This window comes from Hyperoodon ampullatus (assembly GCF_949752795.1).
Source record: "Hyperoodon ampullatus genome assembly, chromosome: 10".
Classification (NCBI taxonomy): Eukaryota; Metazoa; Chordata; class Mammalia; order Artiodactyla; family Ziphiidae; genus Hyperoodon; species Hyperoodon ampullatus.
Window position 1 is genome coordinate 100,766,185 of NC_136923.1, and position 21,827 is coordinate 100,788,011.

Consider the following 21,827-nt stretch of genomic DNA (forward strand, 5'->3'; position numbering starts at 1 on the left):
CACGGCCGTGTGTGTGGCCCCCGGGTGGTCTTCTGGGCTCTGCCTCCACAACACGCCCGCTCTGGACAGAGGACCTGCTGACCCACGTTCACAGCGCTCCGTGCTCTGGCCTCAGTTTTCCTCTGGCCTTCTTGCCCACCGGCCCTCACACTCTCTGCTCAGTTTCTTCCCCCAGAACATACACCTGCACCCCTCCCCTGATCCCGTCCCTCGGGGGCCACTGTTCACGTGAAGCCTCCCGGATTCCCAGCAGTCGAAGGCTCCCTGTTCCAAACTCTACCTCTGCAACACTCGCACTGAAAGCCTAGAACGAAGACCAATGATGAGAGCGGCTAACACCTTCTGAACACTGTCTGCCACAAGCTAAGTGCATCATCTTACTCGACCCCTGTAACAACAACCCTGTGAGGGATAGTCCCACTGCACAGCCCCCAAGACCACGGCGGGAGAGCAAAGTGAATCCAGATTCTAAACTCTGTTCAGTTTCTGTTGGACAACATTTCCAACTCCTAGCGCGGTGCTTGAGAGAATAGACGCACTCCCTCTGTCACATTCTTGGACTTCTAACGATCTCTGAGTCACCTCTGCCCCTCCAGCGCACGGCTTCCCATTCCCGCCTGTTTCTAGGCAGGAAGAAGGTGCTCTCTGCTCCCACCTTCACCTCTGGCAGGAGGAGGACTGGACTCCTGCCCCAGACTAACAAGTTCACTGCACGGAGTCTGCGTCCACGCACGGCCCCCGCTGCGAAAAGGGATGGGGGTCCACGCTCCACACCCTGCGGTGCTCCAAGCAGGCAACTGCAAGGAAGCCACCAGGCTCCTGAAATCCCAAACACCCCAATACTGTGGGAGAGGCTGGATCCCACTGATCCACTGACAGGAGCTCGAGCTCAGAAGTGACTTGAGTCCTCCGGGGCCTTCCGCTTCCACACAAATCGATTGCAGACCTGGAGTCCACGCTTTGGGGTCCTCTCCTGGGGTGTGGAGGAGACGCGTGTGTAGGAAGTACTGGGGGGCAGGAGACGGGGAGCACAGATGGTGGAGAGTGAGTCACAGAACTGCACAGATCAAAATTAAGCAAACACCATGCGAAGGTTGGAGTCTTGCCTACAAGAAATGGAGGACAAAAAGGCCTCCGTGCCGGGGCGCCCCACAGGGTCCTGCTCAGCATCAGAAGGAAACCTTACGGTCTCATCTACTCAGTGAGGGGCTAACTGCTACTGACCCTCGCTCCAGCACGGCCACCCCAGAGTCGTCCCGTCCAGCGGCATCACAGACCTTGCTTTAGAAATGCAGTCTCAATAAATGTGAGTCAGTCATGATGCTGTACACCTTAAACCAACACAGTGCTGTACATCAATTATATCTCGATTAAACTGAGAGAAAGAAGAAATGCAGGTGCTCAGGCACCACCCAGAACTGCTGCATCAGAAACTCCCCTGGGGGCGGGCCCTGGAGTCTGTTTGTTGGCTCCCAGGGGATTAGATCCAGCTTTGAGGACCAGTGCTTTACACAGAATTCTGAAAGGAGGGTGACACAAAACCAAGGATCTCCCTGAAAAACGTTCCTTCTATGAGGATTTGGAAGAGGCCACTGGCTTATCATACTCCCAGGAGCAAAAATCAGGGCACTGGAGCAGAGACTCAGACCCCAGTTCTAACTTTAGCTTTATTTACCACAAAGAAGTTAAAAAATAAAAAAATTAAAACAATAAGGGTGGAGGGAGAGGGATAAATCTATGTGGGGCTATTTTAGCTTCCTCAGGAGCGGGCACGTGTGGGACGTGAGCTTCAGACAGGGCAGGGCCAACCTTCAGTGCACAGAAAGCAGAACCACTCAGCCTGGGCACCCCACCCCCACCCCCAGGCAGCTCTGGATCCTCAAAGCCCCCTCTCCAGCATTCACCAAACTTGTGTCACTCACAGAAAAGCTCCTTCCAGGGTGCTGAGGCATGGTCTCCAAAGTTGAGGCCTTTGGCCGGGATCTCTGGTGGCCCTGGACACCCTCACGGTCCCCCCAGGTCCCTTCCCTTCTCTGCTGCTCCTGGCAGTAAGTGTGCTGTGGGGGCGGGAAGGCAACCCCAGAGCTCCCCCAGCCTCGGAACTAGCTCACTGTCTACTGCGGTTTCTCTCTTAATGTGACCCACCGTGGAGGGAGAAAAGTGGAACGGAGACTGTTCCTACAGCCTAGAGCGGCCGCCCCTTCCTGCTCATGCTTCAGGGGCCTCAGCGGGTACCAGGAATAACACAGGCTGCTGATGCTACCTTTCAAAAGGAACGTCCAGGAACACTCTAATATTCAGTAAAGTGTGGGGGGGAGGGGTGCCATAAGGGAGAGGGAAGTCTCTCTTTTAAAAATAAAAACCACTGGGACGTTTTAATTGCTACATTACCTACAACTTCAGCAGGGAGGCGAGTGCCGACCGGGAAGGCAGGGCTCTTGCTCACCAAGCCTATCTACGTGAGTCAGAGTCAATTCACTATTTAAAATAGGAACCGCTGGAGAGGTGGGGAGATTTCCTGGTACATGCTGGACGAAACCGTCCTGCGGTCCCCACTCTCCTTCCTGCATCCCTCTGTGAGGGCTCTTGGCTTCTCTGGAGGCAGGAAACGGGGCCAGGTCCCAATTACATGCTCTCCTGCGAAGAGCTGACTCCACCCCTGCAGCTCTGCCCCCGACCCCTATCTCATCGCCCCACCGGGATCTCATCTCACTGCTGCCAGACTCGGAGCCACGGCTTCTGCAGCTGCCGCATGGCAACCATTTGTTCTCAGTGGCCTGTCTTCAGGGAGGGGCCTGGCGGCCCATGGGCGCAGCCCTGTCCCTCTGCCCAGGTGAGCCAATCTTTTCCCGGCCACCAGGATCTGGTATTTCATCACCTTCTTGCCCAACTTGGCAGAAACCTGTATGGTTCTCTACTCTGCAAGGAAGCTGGTGAGAAAGGGGGTGCGGGAGCCCTCAGGCTGAGCAGAGGGGCAGAGGACCCAGGGCACCCTCACCTCTCCCTGGGGCAGGGCAGGGCCTTCCCTAAGGCAGGAGATGTCTCACAGGAGCACCCTGCCGGGGATAAGGGTTAGGGGCCCCGCCCCACCTTTAGATCTGCTCTGCTGGCTTATCCGGAAGGGTGGGGAGAGGCCTCCACATCTTACCTTGGCTGAAGAATTTTTAAATAGAAAGGAAAGCTATTGCTACAAGAGAAAACAGGATTTTAGTCAGGGTATGTCACAAGTCTAGTGTTTATCCATTTACGTGTCTTTCAGAGTATCCCTTCTCTAATAACTACGGGGTATTATCTACTGGGGCATAAACTCTGGGCCAGAAAATGTGTTAGGTACTTTACATATATTTACTCCTCCCCCAAATCGGATCAGGTAACGATGAGGTTATCTGCTGGCTATTCCACAGCTCTGCGTGGGCAGAGCCAGGATTCTAGCCCAGATGCCACAAAAAGGAGCATGGAAAAATCATTCAGAGAGGGGCGATTAGCAAGCTAGAGGACTGGGAAACCAAGCCGGGGGAAAACAAGAAATGGCGGAAGGAACTGTAGACACCTGCAGGCCTGGCGCGTGCAAGAGAGGGCCCACTCTTCCCCCGTGTCCACCATGACGGGAACGGGGTTTGGGCAGGAGGCACAAAGAAACTGGTCTGGAGCCCCATAATCCTTTACACCAGAGCTGTGAACAACTACAGCTGCCCACAGAAGGAACGCGGCCCCGTGAGGTAATGAACTCGCTGTCTCTGGAAGTGCTCAACCCGGCCCTGCAGTGGGTGGGAGACCAAGTCCGGTCAGTCTTCTGACGTCCAGAGTCGGGACTTCTAAGAGGACAGCCCCTTTTTCGTCCTACTGTAAGATGCAGAAGGATGCACCGGGAGAATACACCACAGCAGCACAGCCTAAAGAGCACACGACGTGGAGACTTCTGTCTTGGACTGGAAACTCAGCTTGCCACCAGTGGAGCGACTTAAGTCTCTGAGTCTCAGTTCCCTCATCCGGAAAATGAAGCTAGTGATACCAGCCCTCCATACTTTACAGCACAGAAATCAATCAAAGGAACATTAACTAAAACACTTTACAAACGGCACGGCACGGCACGCCCAGTATGAGCTACTGATGCCACGCTATCCGCCGCCCGATGCTCCAGGTTAGCTGGGCCCTCAGCTGGCCCTCCCCCACAACCCCTCCATCCGCCTTCGGCATCCCCTCTTGGATTGCCCTGCCTCTTGGAGGGCAGGGCCCAGTTTGCTGATCTTAAAAAAAAATTCTGCTCCAGCCCCCAAGTTTAACAATGAAATATAAATATAATTTAGCTTATCACAAATGCAATCCCATCGACAATTAGGAGTAAAACAGCTGCTGCCAGCTCGCAGGGCTGTATGGCCAGCAGGAAATAAAACGCCTCCGGCTTCAGGTCACCGCTGAAACAAATCCTGGTCAGCCTCACATGTGCTTAATCAAGGAAGTCTGCACCGCGGGCTCCCACAGGACCCGAGGGCTCTTCCCCACCCTCTCCTGCATCTCTCCCCTCCCGGCTCTAGAACCCGAGCACAGTGCAGCTGACACCCCGCAAGCTGCCCCAGCCTCTCAGCAGCTGGACTATAGTGACTGGGTTTGCTCTGGACACTCCTCTGACGTGGGCCTCAGCGCCTGCAGTCACATTTACAGCTCGGGGAGGAAGCTGGGGTAAAGTTCAGTAGCAGTTTGCAGAGAGTTTTAGGCAATATCCTGCAACTCTTTCACAGGCCCTGAGGTCGTGGGGCTGGTCTCTTCTCTCCAATAGGCTCGGTAAAGGGTCAGGCTGCAGAAACAGGATTCTCTCCTTTTCCCTTGAGGAGGAGCTGGATGCAAGCTGAGCACCCCCAGGACAGGTGGTTACCCCAGCATCTGGGCTGCACATTCCCAGAATTCAGGGCGGGTTCAGCACGACACCCCTTATAAAAGCAAAATGACTCTGTGGAAGATAAAAGTGTTGCTGGAAATGCTTCTAGCTCGGTGGAAGGAGGAGATCACATCTTTCCTCACCCAGCGCATCGGAAAGGCAGTCAGCTGGGGTCAAAATTTCACAGTGGGTGAGCAGACATTACAAACTGTCAGCTGAGAATGACTCTGAGTTTGCTGGGCCCAACGACCACGGGCTCCAAGGGCTGCCCGCTACGCCTCCTAACGGGTGACCCTCTTCCCCTCTATTTTGCCTCTAAGAACATTATTCACCACTCTATCTACGAAGAAAAACAAATGCTCTGAGATACAAGACATTGATAAGTGTTTACCACAAGCCAACCAACCAAAAACACTAGCAAGCAAATGGTGTTTCTTAAAGCAAGCTGAGCACGAGCCCAAAGCTGCTACGGGCAGGATGGGGCGCTGGGACGGGAGGGGGGGCGCGTGCGGCCGAGGTCCCCCTCCCCGAGCTGTGAAGAGCTGCCGGGCAGAGGCACCTGGGGAGGAAGGCGGTAGTGGACCAGCCGGTCCTGGAGGAAGCCTGGGCTCTGTTTCTCCCCAACAGCCAGGAGGGTGTGGGGTGTGCCTCGCTGAACCAAGGGCCGAAGCCCGGCGGGTCTGAAACAAGTACACTGTGCCCAAAGCACGTCTGCTGTCTGCATCTGCCTGAGCTCACGCGGCGGCCCTGACCAGGCCCAGGCTCTTCAAGGTGGGGTCACGTTTTACAAGCCCCACCCTGAGAACGCGATTACCCCTTCGCCAGCCATTAAACTCACCCTAAAGTGACAAAGAACAGGAAGGAAACTCCAAAAGGGGAGATCCGCACCAGTCAGACAGATCCCCTCCCTTAGGCTCTCAGGCCTGAGCGAGAAGCCAGCCAGCGGCGGAGGGAACCTGAGAGGAGAGCACATGCCACGGAGAAATCAAGGAAACAGAGCCGGCCTCCTGCGCGCCCCACTGGCTAGGCCAGCCTGACACTTCCTCCCGGTCCCGAGGGTCACACGCCTCCACAGGGAAACCTCTGGGGCACGAAGATCTGGAAACCCAAGCTAATGCCCATTTAACTTAAGCTGACATTACGCTACCAACATTACAGACATTCCTAGTCACACGGACCGCTGTGGTTGAAAAAGACTGGCCTCTACCAATATTTCCGTGGTACACAATTGATCTTGTGCATTTGGGAAACCATGCCGTGCTTCTCCAGGAGAGTTCTCTAACACGCCTGCAACCATAAAGCTGAGGTTCTCCTGCCCACCCCCTTCACTCGACTTGAATGCCTGTGATAAAGGCCCCCTCGTGTTGTTCAAAAAGAACATCCCTGCTCTTCCCTTTTATCTTCCCTTAACAGTTTGCCATCCAGTGATAGAAGGGGCCTCGCCTCCAACAGTCCCGGCCTTTTATCTCCCGCTGACCTGACCACGCAACAACATGAAGCCAGGGGCTGGGTTTCCTGCAGCTCGCCTAGAGGGGCTGTTTGACTCGTTTAAAATATGACTGGCCTCCAAAACCTTGGAACGATGCCGAGCAACACCCACCCAGCATCCATTTCAGCTCTGGCTTTAAAAGCCTCCAGGTGCAGTGGACCAGCGCCCTCCCAACCCCACCCCCGTGCCTCCGTGTGGTAGAGGCTCACGGCTTCCAAGGAGAGCTCGCTTTCCAGGCTGACGCACATATCTACTTTCTGTCTGCAACAAACCTAAGAGCTCTCTTCATCAAAGTCCAGAAAACCCTAGAAGTTAGTTACGGTAGCTCCAGTTGAAGTCTGAGTTTATACTGCTATTATTAAAGTAATTCGGTAGCATTTAATAACATCCTTAACCACTGGAACGCAGGGAGCACACCACGTGCTTCCCTGCATAATAAGCAAGTGGCCTGGGATACACCGGACCCCTCGTCTGCAGAGTGAGGACAGGCCATGACCTCTGACGTCCTTCCCAGGCCTAACTCTCGTTTGAGACTCAGCTCTGCCGGGATGCCTGGGTGTTCTTAGGCCTGGTCTCTAAAGACCTCCACCTGCCTCATGCTACAGGCGTTCTCGTGAATATCCAGGACCAAACTCCACCTCTTAAGGAATCAAGGCAGATGTGGGGCTGTGTGCCACTTACGGGGTGGGACGACCAGAGGGCGTCGTCCACACACCAGAGCACAGAGGGCCCTGACTCCCCGCGTTCAAGGCCAGGACTTCCATTTTCTTGGCATCACATCAGCACATGTGAAGTTAATAGGTTCCGAGGATGATAAGATCAGATGTTTGAAACAGTCCCCCAGAGTTCCTTTCTGGGGTATAAGGAATCTTTCCAAAGCCAATTAACGAAAAGAAAAAACTTCCTGGCCTAAACACACGTCCCCTAACCCCTCACAATCCCAGAGGCAAGAGGGAGGGGCGGGAGAGAGGTGATGGAGTGGTGACATACGCAAGGCAGTGGAGAAAACGGGGGCGAATGAGTGACAGAAGCCAGGTTACGCATTAAACCCAAAACAATTCCTGTGCCAACACTCCAAAATGGAGCCGGTACTTCTAGGATCTTTTTTTATGAGGCGAGATACCAGAGTAAAAAAGAGTGTGCACAGCCCAGAGCGGCCACGCTGCCCCCGTGCAACACCGAGCACGCTGCCTCCTGTACGGCCCCTCTCCTGGCGCCACAGGCCTGAGCTGGGTCACTGGCCCATCTGAGAACAGGAGCCAGCTAACCGGTTCAGCCCCACCGGCCAAACGGCAAGTGCTCCACGTCCCCAACTTCCTCCCAGCCACGAAGTCAGGAACAACCTGTACAGACAAAGAAAACAGAAAGCTTGCGAAACAACGGCATCTACCGTGCTCCCTGAATATGCCCGAGGAAACTTTTTCAAAGCCCTTTAAGATGCTTCATTACAATTCTGGAAAGAAAACGCAGTCCACTGCACCCAGGCACGCACATGTTCACACAAACCCAATTTCATGCTCTGCCGGCCCCACGACGAAAATGCAGAAGTCAAAATATAACTCGAGAGAGTGGCCCTGGTTACTTAACAGATCGGAATTATAACTGACGCTTTTCCAAAACTATATGAGAGGCCAGGGACATCCTGGCAGGTTTCCAATCTGGAAACAGAATTTGCCTAAGGGGGAAAAAAATAAAAGTCTAACAGATTATACAATCTGCTACCTAGCCACAGTGAAAATGCTGTTTAGATGGGGATGTGAGGACAAAAAAAACCTCACCGTCTCTTTATTCCTTGTAGTTAACCCCTAATGCTATGCCTTAGCCAAGTCAAGAATAACCCTCTCAGGGCTTCACCACCAAGAAACTACTAATCGTGGGGATGACTTTTTTTACCCTATCAGCCAAGATTCGTTTAATGGGATCACAGTTTGGAAGACGGATATGCAAAGTAATTCCTAGTTCCGCTGGCCTTAGGTGGAGATTTTGAAAGTACCATGCAGTCGGTGCCAGTCACATATTCTGTACAACCCAAATTTACAGTCAGATGTTATTATTTGCATTCACAACATCAGGCAAATGCTGTTTTAATTATTTTAGCTTGAAGAAAGGGAAAACAAAGGGACACATTAATCCATCAAAGTTGCCAGGCCCTAAAACTTTCACAGCTTCTTCTCACTTATCATTTCGACGGCTTCAGCCACCAAACAGCTTTCATTTAAAAAAATGAGTGTCTTTAGTTTCCTGCAGTTTGAGTTCCAGGCCCATCCTTGCTGCTTTCAGTGTGCTAGAGCCAAAGCCTGGGCGAGTGCACAGAAAATGTGCGTTCTCTGCAGGGGTTAAAATGAGTTAAGAGGTTCTATACTATTTTTGTACCCTAGATGTAGGGCAAGATTTGGTATCATTGTGAAGCCCTGAAATGGGATGATGCTCATTCTCAGACATTAGTCTACTTCAAGTTCCAGATGTTAGAACCACCAAGAGCTGGAAGATAGAGCCCCCGGCCTCAAAGGCTGATACTCAGGCTGGGGAGATAGAGTAGACAGGACACAAAGAGATAAATTCCAATCCAAGGGAAAATGGATTATGAGCCACAAACTTGAAAGGCTGCAGGGCTCCCCAGAGGTAAGTCATCAAGCCTGAGGGAAGTGGGGCAAAAGCAAACCTGAGCTTGGAGGAAAGATCCGGCTTTCAGGAGACAGAGCATTCTAGTCAGAAGGAAATGCACGAGGGAAAAGCATGGAGACCCTAGAGGTACATCCGGATGGGACACCGTGGCATGAGAGCACTAGCTCCTAAATGCCTACATTTTCAGCCTTCTCCAGCAAAATGAGGACTTACTGAGATTCTCACAATGCTGAATGCATTCGTTTTTTTAGGTTAAAATGCCCCCTTTTAGGAGGAAATGATAAGTTTCCCTGGTGGTGCAGCAGTTAAGAATCCGCCTGCCAATACAGGGGACACGGGTTCGAGCCCTGGTCCGGGAAGATCCCACATGTCGCGGAGCAACTAAGCCCACGAGCCGCAACTCCTGAGCCTGTGCGCCTAGAGCCCGTACTCCGCAACAAAAGAAGCCTGCGCACCGCAACAGAGTAGCCCCTGCTCGCTACAACTAGAGAAAACCTGCACGCAGCAGCGAAGACCCAAGGCAGCCAAAAATTAAATAAATGAATAAATATTTTTTTTTAAAAAAAGAGGAAATGATAAAGACAGTAGATGGTTGGGACTGTTTTTTAACACCCTTACTTGGCAAAAGAAAAAAATGGCAATCCCCTGTGTAACTGCCAGAGCTTTGCCTTCGGTCTCTGGCCCATGCAAACAAAACCCTTGGGAGCCATCAGACTACACCAGCCCACTGTGCAAAAGGAGGAAGAGTGGAGTGGGGGAAACGGCAAAGATGGGGCTGGCAAAACGATGCTGAGGTCACGGCTCCACCTCAGAGGGGTAAACTTTATCCTGTGGCTGTGGGAACCCACTGAAGCCCCCACCACTCTTTTGGAAGAAAACCTCTGGGATGAAATAATCGTAACCATATTTTCAAAAACTCTTGGCAGCAGTTTAAAAATTTGACGATTAGAGGCACATAACCCAGATAGGAGGTTACTGCAATACAGTCTAAGGGACAGACATGAGGAGCACAGGGTCAGGAGAACATCACCGAGGGACCGACCAGGCTGCCAGGAGTGAGGGCGAAGGTCAGGGAGGCGCTGGGCTTCCTGCGCTGGCAACAGACCGGGCCACAAGGCAGTTAACTTCGATGCAGGAAAAATTCCCAGTACAGGAGAGAACAAAGAGAATACAGCAGGAAGGGACTGGTTACTGAGTAGCAGGATTAAGCAAGGAGTTCTGTTTAAAAGAAATCCAAATACTGTCCCTAGCCAGAAAGGAGCAGATGGGAAAATGGAGAAGGTTCTGGAGGAGGTGGGAAAGGAGGGCCGGGGGGCTGTTAGGCACAGGAAGATGAAACACTTGCGGTTGGACGGAATACACAACATACGCAGACATATAAATGCACGTATTCACTGTCAAATGGGCTGCTGACGTGGGGGGAAAGTGCTTAAACAGCCTTAACTTACAGGTTACAAGTCCACACAAAACTGTACCAAACACAAAACAAGACAAAACCGAAATCCATCCTGCTCTCCCTTTCAAAGAGCCTAGCCTATAAAATGAACACGTTCGATGCTGGGTAAAACATTTTATTGAATCGATACGGTCTAGAGCGGCGCTGTCCAAAGACGAAAAGAATTTCTGTGCTGTCCAGTCTGGCAGTCTCGAGCCACGAGTGACCACTGAGCACCTGACATGAGGCTAATGTGGCTAAGGGACTGAATTTAAAATTTTCATTTCAGTTAAATTTCAATAGCCACATGTGCCTAGCCAGCTGTTGTACTGGACAGTGTAGGTCTATGGTATTCTTTTTCTCCAGTAATCTTGAGTTACTAGATGGTGGTCCTTAATTCATTCGTTTGCTTCCCACGGTTTTCAAGCCCTAAAGCAGGAGTTAAGATGATCTAGTATAGTTTTAACTGGAAGGCATGGGAGGGCAGTGAGTGAGCTGACCCCAGAAGTAACTTACTTTGCTATGATTCTTTATTCTTCCCAGGGTTTATCCGAGTTTCAATGTATAAAGGGAAATAACCCAGGAAACCAACAACAGAAGAACATCTCTTAAGCTAGGCTCGCTTCTTCTAGGTGAGTCATCAGCTCCCTGCCCTGTCTACCCAAAACCTGCTCAGGCCTGGTCCCACCTCACTCGTGAAGGTCGATGTGTGAAAACATGGGAAAATGCAAGTTAGACCAAGGTTAGAAAGCAATCTAGTACATTTAGGCATTCTATGTTACAACGTGTTCATAGATAAGTCTGGCAGAGGCCACCTGAAATGAGATATGCATCATGGGACTACAGTGATCCTTTAAAAATAAAAGTATAATTTAATGTCACTGTAAACTTGATTTTTGTAATTTAAAGTTATTTTTTTTTAAAGATACAAGAAAGAAAGTAATCAAACTGCATCCTTTTTAAGCTGATCAACTGTTCCCTCCTTCCTTCTCTCCCTTCTGGCCTTATCTTTCTTTAGTCACAGCCCAGTGCCCGGCACACAGTAGGTTTTTATATACTTCATCCTATAAATCTGGGCCACCTACTAGGGGTGATATGCTCGGGTTGATAAGCCCTGCTCTACAGACAAGCACAAAACTCATACACTTGAAACTACGTATAATTTATGTGGTATCACTTCTTTTTGGGGGGGGGGAGTCCATAAATTTGATCAGATTTTCAAACCTTCCTTTTTCTTATGAAGATGAGATTAACCATGTAATTCACTTCAAATAGTGTCTGATACATGGCAATAACTCAATAAAAGTTAGTGACATCAATTCCCCCAATAAGCTCCCAATGCCTGCTATAAACAGTTATAATTTTAGGCAGAATTCGTCCTCCAGAGAGGAGGTGGGGAGAGATCATTGTGAGCCCCCCGTCTATGTCACTGGGTTTACATGGTTTTGTTCTGTTCCCATTATTCCAGAAATAACTGATGGAACCAAGTTAGTTTCTTGATGATATTAGGTTAAAACAGTGCATATTATCACGATCTCTAGGCCATAGAAGGCACTGAGGAGGTCTTCTCTAAGATCCACATAATAGGTGTAAATGTGGCCCAAGCACTAGCAATTCCTGGGAATCTCAAAGGAGTCCTAGAATAGAGGGTGGTCTTGTGGAGGATGTTTGTTTTTTAATTAACAAAAGGTAATGGGGGCATTAGTGAGCCTTTTAAATAGGAGCCAAGAATTTAAGCTGATCCCCTCTATGCATTCCTCACTTAAATCGCAATGCATAAGTAAAATACATTGGCTGTAGAAGGGAGGATTACATCAACTGTAAAATTCAGGAGTCACAGCCAGGAGAGTGGGAAGAGTGACTGTGGTGACTGAGGTTAGAAGGGGCTGGGCTGGGGGGCGGCTAGCTTGGTCCTTGTTTTCTCATGTGTCCTTTGAAGGTGAAAACTCACCAATTTTTTCTGGCCTTCAAGCTGTCAGAGAATTAAAAAAAAACTCCGTCTGAAAAAATAAACGAATGAGACCTGCAATTTCCCTTCAAAAGGTGGCCGGGGGTGGGGGAATGCCCCACCTAAGGCCCTTAAATATTTCCTGATGATTGTTACCTCAATTAGTAACTATCCATCTACTACACGACTGGGCAGGGCAGGGGATGGCGGGAGTTGGAGGAAGGGGAGAAGAGATGTTCCAGGAGCTGACCACCTAGGTGAGAAAAGAAGGAACCGTGAGAAGGTAAGAGAACTTAGTGTTGTGTATGCAGTACTAATTTTAAGTCCAGAAAAACCACTGGCATGTAAGTGGAGGGGTGTCCGAGGTGGAAGAGAGCCTGGAGGAGCTGATACCCAGGGAGGACCGCGAGAAGCCCCGGAGCCAGGCCCTGCTTGCTGAAGGTGTGCGGGGCGGCAGGAAGCTGAGAAAGCTGGGCCGGGGCAGCAGGGGATGTCGGGGCAGCAGGGGGTGTAGGCTGGGCCTGGGGCACCACCAGAGGATGATGTCAGAGTTTTAAGGAAACCTGTTTGAACAAGGTATGGGACCGCGGGGGAGGGAGACCAGACTGAAATGGGAACAAAGGGAATAGAGAGGGAAAGATAAACCTGAATGCCTTTCAAAGAACTGCTGAGACCTGGAGGGAGCTGAGCAGGAAGTGGCTCCTGCCACAGGCTCGGTTTCCTGGGGCACTAGCACAGTGATGGGAAGAAGTTTTCCACTGTTAAGGGGGTTGGGCTCAATGACTTTTGTAGACACTTGGCAAGTGAAGAAATGGAGTGGATGAGAAAGGAAGGTCTTGGTACCTTGGTGAGATACTGGGACTCATGAGTGCAGGGGGGAATCGACCCCTCCACCGAGAGGGGAGGCCTGAACTGGTTGAGTGGAGACTCGGAGATGAGAGGGTCCAGTACGGAGCATGAAGAACACCCGTTGTGAGCCACAGACCTAGGAGCATGAAGAACACCCGTTGTGAGCCACAGACCTAGGAACAAGGGCTGGTAGGAATGAGGTCCCCAGGAAAGGGGAGAATGTGGTGTCCAAACAGATGTGAAAGCACTAGCAACGGAGGGGCATAAAACCCCTCTGAGTCCCAAAGACGCGAGAGTAAAGCGAACACAAGGGGGAGCTGAAGGAAGTTCACAGTTGGATGGTCCTCATCTTGAGCACACAGTAGGCACTCAGTCTGCGGATTAGTAATCTCAGGAAAGTAGGCAGCGGGTCAGATGCTGTGAGTAGGAGGAAGAGAAAAGGGGAACTGATGGCTTCAGGAGCAGAAGACCCCAGGGAGCTGGCGGGAGGGAACGCAGGGGCTGACGGGGGGAGGGCGGGGAGAGGGGTGCTCTTAGCTTAGGTCTTTACAATCACATGACCCCAAGGCGCTGCGGAACAAGAATGGGCCCAGGGGAGGAGCCAGGAGGCCCTGTGGAACCCCCTCTTCTTACTCAGGGTAAGTCTGGCATCCTGTTTCCTACTCTGGATGGCTGGCTGAGGAGAAGGGAGGAAAACCGTGTTATTTCAAATGGTTGCATCTCTTATTCCTACTATTTGAGGCAAGCCTGGTACGTTTCTTTCAACAGATGCCCGATTCACACATGTAGCTGCTTTCCTCAGCAGTAAACAAGTGGATTCTATCTACAAACAGCAAGGACACCAGGTCTTCGAGGGGAGAGAAAACCTTTTCCAAACGCCCAACCCACCCCAAATGGCTTTCACGGTGTTTTTCTCACCAGGCTGAACTTTGCAGCTCTAAACCCATCAGATGCACCTTGATGCGGAATGCAGCCGGGAACCTGCTCAGGACCCAGGAGTTGTTCTTAAGAGGCACTCGGCCCACCCCGGGCATGGGCTGGGGCTTCCCGAGTTCTCAGGGTCAGCTGGTCCCGGCAAATCTGCACGCAGGGCCCGGTGATTCAATTAGTGTGAGTTCAGTTGCTCTTTTTTAGGTCAGTTCTTTCTTCTTTTGTTTAGATCTGACTCAAGATTTACTTCAATTATCTACACCTCTGTTAGAGCACCTAAACAAATTAAACTGTAGAAAGTGATGAAGGCAAAGGAAGGGATGAAGGGAAAGGAGAGGAAGAACCTGGATCTTTAAAAAAACACACAAATGGTCTCCTCCCTCCCCCTCCACCATCTCTGTTCTCTTAAATTACTCAAGTAGACAAGCAACTGTTTCTCACAGGAAAACGCTAGACTCCAAGTCTGAATGTGAAAACCCCGTGGTTAAGCCCTGGCTTGCAGCAAACTAAAAATTTCAGCAACCCTGGAATGAAATGTTATGTTCAGAGCTACACGAAGCATCGCAGCTGTTCCCAGCCAACATGAAAACTGAAAGGGGTGATGCTATCTTTACACTCTACCTACAGGCAAAGCTGGTACCACCCTGGGCCGGGCTGCCCAGGAGCCGGCTCAGTTCTAGGCTGCTGAGCACAAGAGACAAAGAAGGCAAAGGAACACAGGGGCCAGCAGAGTGCACCTAAGCAACAACACACAACAGAGCCACCGGGAAGAAAGAAAATGCAGTTAATCATTAAAAATTTGAAAAGGATGCAAGGAAACGGAACTGCTTGAAAAGCCGTTCTCACTGCCATTTGGAAAATCTGTTTCAATCAGGTCAAAATTCAAAAGGTTAGATCGCATCTAACTTGACCTGAATCTCCCAAGTGGAAGGAGAACCCTTTAATCAATTTTCTTGGAAGAAAAAACACATTTCTCTACTCAAACTCAGAAAGCGTCTTTAGACCACCTCATGGAATCAGGCCCCAGACGCGCATCTCAGAGAGGGCAGGTGATGGAAAATGAACGACTCCAGAAGAATCAGGAGGCACGGGGATGAGAGCAGGGCTTCGCTCACAGCTCGAAGCTGACACACAGGCTAACTGGAGGAAACGTTCTCCGGCGTGACTGGCCGCCTCACTCTGAGCACACGCTTCCCGCTAGCAACTGCATGCTGCCCCTGAGAGCCCCAGGCCGCCAGCCGCTCCGGCTCAGAGGACGGGCCGCCGCCCGGCCGTGCAGCCCCCAGGCCCGGCCAGGCTGCCGGCAGCCCGCCACACACGTAAACCACCAACGAACAGAGCTGTGGTGAGGGGCTCAGCTCGCAACGTGAACTGCCACCGACACACCACACTTCCTGCTCATGCCGCCAGACCATCTCCATTCAAGAAAAAGTGAAAACGACAGGATGGCAAACAGCAGGACGACACAGCAGCCAAGGAGTGGGCTCGGGAGCCACGTCGCCCGGGTTCAAATCCTGCCTCTTCCACTTGCCAGCTGTGGCGGCACCACCCTTAGTTACAGAACCTTTCTCTGCCTTGGTTTCCTCAGCTGCAAGGAGGAGACAACGGTCGCACCTACTTCACGCAGCTGCTGTGGGACGACACGGGAGTTATGTGTGCAAAGAGGGACGGAGAGCCCACGTGCGTATCAGCGCTTCAGCGCTGATTCACTAATTATCAGTCCAACAGGCGCTACAGATATTCTCTTCACCCAGGGCCGTGGTTCCCAAACTTCAGCAAGCAGCCCAAGAGTGCACTGTAACAGATTTCTGGCTCAGAAGGTCTAGGGCGGGGCCTAAGGATGCGTGTTTCTAACAAGTCCCCAGGTGATGCTGAGGCTGCTGGTCTGAGGCTCACACTCCGAGAACCACCGCGCTACGCCCCGGTTAACTCCTGTGTTCTATGCTTCGGGCCTAAGCCTTACCTGGTTTATTTACCGGCACAGTGAGTCTAGATGAGAGAGTAGGAGCGGCAAAGCGGTTTACTGCTCAGAGGACATCCAAGTGTCCTTCCACACTGCCGAGCACCCCTGCACCTCTGCACGCGGCGGATCGCATGACAAGTTCCGGCCAATGGGCTGTGGGCAAAGATGACACACATCACTTCCAGGCTGAAGCCTTTAAAAGCTGATGTGTGGCCTGCTGGCTCTCTCCGTACTGCGGCAACCTGGAAGCATGCGCAGTGGTGGGCAGGGGGCTATGGGACGACAGCAGCCTGGACCCTGGGTCACTGCTGGGAAGGGAGCTGCTGTAGAGAGCTGTTGGCCTGCAGCAGATTTCACATGAAAAGCAATGACATTTTGTGCGTTGAGCCACTCAGATTTTAAAGTTTGTTTGACAGCTTAGCTTAAGCCCACCAAAACACTTCCTGTCACCGCTATAAAAAGGGCCTTCGCATCAGTCTTAAGTCCAACCTACGGACACAGGTGTGAGGTATTTTACACCACAATCAGTTAGCGAGGGTTTCTACCCTATTCTCATTCACTTCAGTTCATCAAATAGATGAGTTTTTTTTTTTTAATCCTCCCATTTTGGGTCTGTTTTTCACCAGATATAAAAATTCTTCACTGCAACATGATTATGTGACAGTTGCCTATAATTTAGAAAGCTGAATATGCTAAGAAGTATTGAAAATGTGAAAAATAAATACAATGAAGGACCCGGGTCAAAAGTCCCATGAAAAAACAGTGTGCGCGCGTGCGCGCGCGCGCGCACGCACACACACACACACACACACACACACACACACACACACACACACACACACACAGAATCCCTTGACTCTAAAAGGCAGGCCAGAAGGAAAGGGTTTCCATTTTATTTACTAAATCATGTGCAAACTGATATCGTACTTTGCCCAAATAGGAGAAGGTGATCTCTTTAAGGTAAGAGCATCACCATTTAACCACCAAACTGCTCCTAAAAGAAAAAATCGTAATTTCTAGTTAACCTAGGAACATTTGCAACTTGACATGCAGGTAATGAACTGTTCACAGTATATTACATTCCAGATTATGTGGAATAAAACATGATAAAGATTCTCCTGTTATAAAAATTACCACTAACCCCACACACACGGCCCAAACAAAATGTAACCTAGAACAACTCCTCAACTTGAACTAGAAAATTCATGAAATACACAAAATGAAAAGAATTGGGAGGACTTCCCTGGTGGTGCAGTGGTTAAGAATCCACCTGCCAATGCAGGGGACACAGGTTCAAGCCCTGGTCCGGGAAGATCCCGCATGCCACGGAGCAACTGAGCCCATGCGCCACAACTACTGAGCCTGTGCGCCACAATTACTGAGGCTGTGCGTTAGAGCCCACAAGCCACAACTACTGAAGCCTGTGTGCCACAACTACTGACTGCGCACTAGAGCCCACGAGCCACAACTACTGAAGCCCGTGAGCCACAACTACTGAGCCTGCGCGCTAGAGCCCGCGAGCCACAACTACTGAAGCCCACGTGCCTAGAGCCCGTGCTCTGCAACAAGAGAAGCCACCACAGTGAGAAGCCTGCACACCGAAACGAAGAGTAGCCCCCGCTGGCCGCAACTAGAGAAAGCCTGTGCGCTGCAACAAAGACCAAACGCCGCCAAAAATAAATAAATTAATGAATGAATGAATTTTTAAAAAAGAATTGGGGAGAGAGAATTTAAAAATATGTAACAGAATCACATAGGTCCTTTTGGTCTATGGAGCAAACAGCACTTCTCAGAAGGGCCCTCTTTGTGAGAAGGACTTCAATTGAGTGGGATCTACAACGTCTCTCAAAGGTGGGGGCGTTTCTTGCTAGAATTCTCCCTAGCCCTTTCTACAGAGGGCAGGAGAACAAACCCCTTGTGAACACACACACACACACAGACACACACACATTTTAAAACTCATCTCCGAAGGAGCTCAGTGGCTCTCTGCTCCCCAATTAGCACCGGCAGAGCTAAGCTGGAGATGAAGGGCCCTGCTGCCCTGGCCTTCTCAAGTTCCTAGGCCCTTGAGCGCCTCATTCTCTGGGTGTGTCACATTCCACCTCTTGAGGTACTTCCACATGGCCAAAAAGAGAAAAAAAAAAAAAAAAGGTAAACACTCAGGTAATGCATTTGGTCACATATTATAATTCAGCTGTAAAACCAGAGTTAAACTAATTAAAAAGGCCCCAACACTAATTTCTCTAATATGCTTTATAGTTATTTGGCAACTGCTGGGTTTTACTGGTGAGTAGATTTTTTTTTTCTTTTCTTTCAGGAGACATGAAAAAGTCATTAAAAAAAAAAAGAAAACCTGAAAATTTAAACATCTCTATTTTAAAGATGCCATACTACCTTGAAGACACTGGTGAGAACAATAAAGTCTCCGTGTATACCCTAACACTGGGTTACTTCTCTACTGTTCATTAAGGAGCTAACCCTGGGGAACCTTCTCTTAGGATAACAGGAATAATGTGCAATCAGATAATAGGTGGATCCATTACTAATCACAGAGCTAAAGAAAGCTGGCAGTGCATCCTGCTAGCACCCTCCTGCAAGGCCCCTGAAAACTCCCTATTGTTCAGCCAGGTAGGGAATGTACACGTTATAGATGGCTCCTAATGTATCCACACACCAGAGTCGCTGTGTGTACATCTGCAAGAGAGACATAATAGGAACGTCCACATTTAGAAGATGAAAGCCATAGAAAAAGCAATCTCGTGTGATTTTTGCAGTCTAACTTGTTCAGTTTTTATTTCTTCCGTAATCATGTCCCTAATGAGAGAATCAAGCTATAAGTAAAGTCCTAGGAGTTTATAATCATGATGCTTTTTATACAGCCCAAAGGCCCTTTCCATTGCTTATACCCGAAGAGGTCTGTGGTGAAACAGACCACCACTGTGGTGGCGACTTCTTGCTACCCACAGTCCACGTGTCCTGGACTCACGCGAGAGCGTCACAGGATGGTTCTCTCCACCCGGCAGCCCCGCGGCCACCGTGTAGGCACAGGACTGCAGGGCACTCACTCCTGCCACCTCCTCCAACTTGCGCCAAGCAGTAAATCTCAGGCCATACAAATGTCACGTCCCCGTGGCATGCAACTTTTATGCAGACCTAAGGCTACGACCAAAACCAGTCCTTGGCTACATGACTCCCGAGCCGGCACATCCCACGCACTCTGAAGCTAGCTCTCTCTGTGGACTCCTCAGCACAGAGACGGCCCGCGCTGCTGCTCGGGGGCTGGTCTGCAGATCATATGACAGCTGGAATCCCTCGGACACAAGCAGGCATTGTCCACTTTTCCTTGAAATCTCAAAATCCTGGATAAGACCAGCAGTCAAGTAACACTTCAATCCTCCAACAACCTTAAATCAATTGACCAAATTCTTCTCTTTGGGTCTCAACCTCTCCCTTTACAAATAAAGCGATGATGTCCAATAAAAGCCATTTTCGTCAGCTTTTAAAGCAGACCCACAGCACTTACTTTAAATAAAAGGTTAGGATTACGTGATTGGGGGAAAGCATTTAAACAAACAATGAACATTATGGACGGAGCTGCTAATAACTGCCCCACAATTTCTGTGGTGCCTTCAGAGTGCTCTGGGGGCGTCAGAGCATTAATTGAACGCTCCCTTCCTTCTTCACGGCTGGCCTCCAGACCCACAGATGACTCATTGAGGCTGAGCTCCGGGCAGCCAGCAGCTGCTCAAACCCAGGCCTGGATGCTTCCCTCCCTACTCCTCCAGCCCCACCATCCCAACGTCTCAACAGGTGTCCCTGAGGCCAGCCCACTGGTGGATGCCATAAGCACATCATCTCAACCGAGCCGAGCAAGGAGCTGCAGGTCCTCACAGGCCATGACACAGAAGGAGGCCAAGCTCTTCCGCCCTCCACCATGCCCCTTCCCTCCAGCAAGCCCTCTCTGCGCTGTCCACACTCCAAAAAGCCAGCACGAGACCTGCTCCTTGCTTCCTGGGAAGTAGTAGGTTTTATTGCTTTTCCATCTGCTGTGACCGTCTAACATCCAGAGAACTAATTCTTATTTCTCATATGCAATTCATATAGATTTCCCTCCCCTGACAGAGTCACAAACATCTAACCATAAGAGAATGCTTTCCACCTTCAGCATGGCAATCAGGAGGTATATAGTTTCCATGGATACCCAGAAGACCAAATTTCAAAACTAATTACATGTTCAAAAGGAACAATTTCTCTTAGTAAAAAACAAACAAACAAAACCAAAACACAAAACCTATTTGATTCAGGAGTAGGAAAGTCTATACCAACCATTTTATTTGTTAACTATGCATTACAGCAAATCTAAGTGCACAAAAAACTTAAATTTAATACTATTAGAAGCTAGTATGTATTTAAAATACGTGTATGAGTATGATTATTAAAACTTAGGCCTAGCAATGCTCTATGCTTAAGCAGATAAAATTAAAATTTTACAGCTTGCGAATTTTAGTAGCTTGAGAACTACTAGTATGTATTAGCTACCCTAGGAAGTTTTCAACTCTGGGATTTCCATGAAAATGTCCAAAAATACTTAATGACGCCAAGGGAGATATTTGGTGTACCACCACAGAGTCCCGCAGGGTCTCCATCAGTAAAATGGAGCTACTGAGAATACAATTAACAAGAAACCTAAAAATATATAATCATCTCTGCCAGGTGAGCACATTTAATTTTTCAAGTTAGGATGAGCCCTCCTGCCAAAGCAGCCACATGGACGCTCCTCCAGGTGACACGTTCAGTTCTGGGCACAGGCAGGAATTGTGGAAGAATACACACTAAAACAAAGGCAAACTCATAAAAACAGGCCAAGTGATCTCTGAAGTCCCTTCCAGCTCTAAATCCTATGGTTCTTAGAATGAGCCTATAAGTTGGGATGAGGGGAGAAAAACACTCCTTCCTTCCATTTGTCATTTGATGGCTTAGGATTAAATTTTTTTAGTATTTAAGTTTTCTGAGGCCTCCCTTACACTCAGAACTCCTTTTCTACAGAGACTCCGTCTCCCAGGGTATCTATGACTTCTATGGTACCCACCAGATAAAGGGTCTTCTCTAGCCCCTGCTTTAAAAACTCCATGACAGGACTTCCCTGGTGGCACCGTGGTTAAGAATCCGCCTGCCAATGCAGGGGACACGGGTTCGATCTCTGGTCCAGGAAGACCCCACATACCATGGAGCAATGAGCCCATGCGCCACAACTACTGAGCCTGCACTCTAGAGCCTGTGTGCGGCAACTACTGAGCCTACGAGCCACAACTACTGAAGCCCACGCGCCTAGAGCCCGTGCTCCGCAACAAGGGAAGTCATCGCAATGAGAAGCCCGCACACCGCAACGAAGAGTAGCTCCCTGCTCGCCACAACTATAGAAAGCCCGTGCGCAGTAACGAAGACCCAATGCAGCCAAAAAAACAAAAAACAAAAAAACCTCCATGACATTCTGTGTATTATTTCAATTAAAAATATGAAAGAACAATTCACATTAGGAATACAGAGAAACGACCCTCGTACCCTCGTGATGGTATTTGGACACCATTTGAACCTGTTAATGCATCACTTTTTTTTCCTGCAAATCTGGTCAAAATAAATAATATTTTGGTATGTGTCTGGACCCACTGGAAGTTTGATTCTAATGCTTCACGTTAGCTCATAAAGCAGCTG

General features: G+C 49.8%; 1 protein-coding gene across 1 annotated transcript in view; it reads right to left on the reverse strand.

The window, feature by feature from the left end:
* Positions 1–21,827, reverse strand: part of RREB1 (ras responsive element binding protein 1) — a 137,333-nt gene that overhangs the window by 81,277 nt on the left and 34,229 nt on the right. The gene's annotated exons all lie outside the window — the stretch shown is intronic.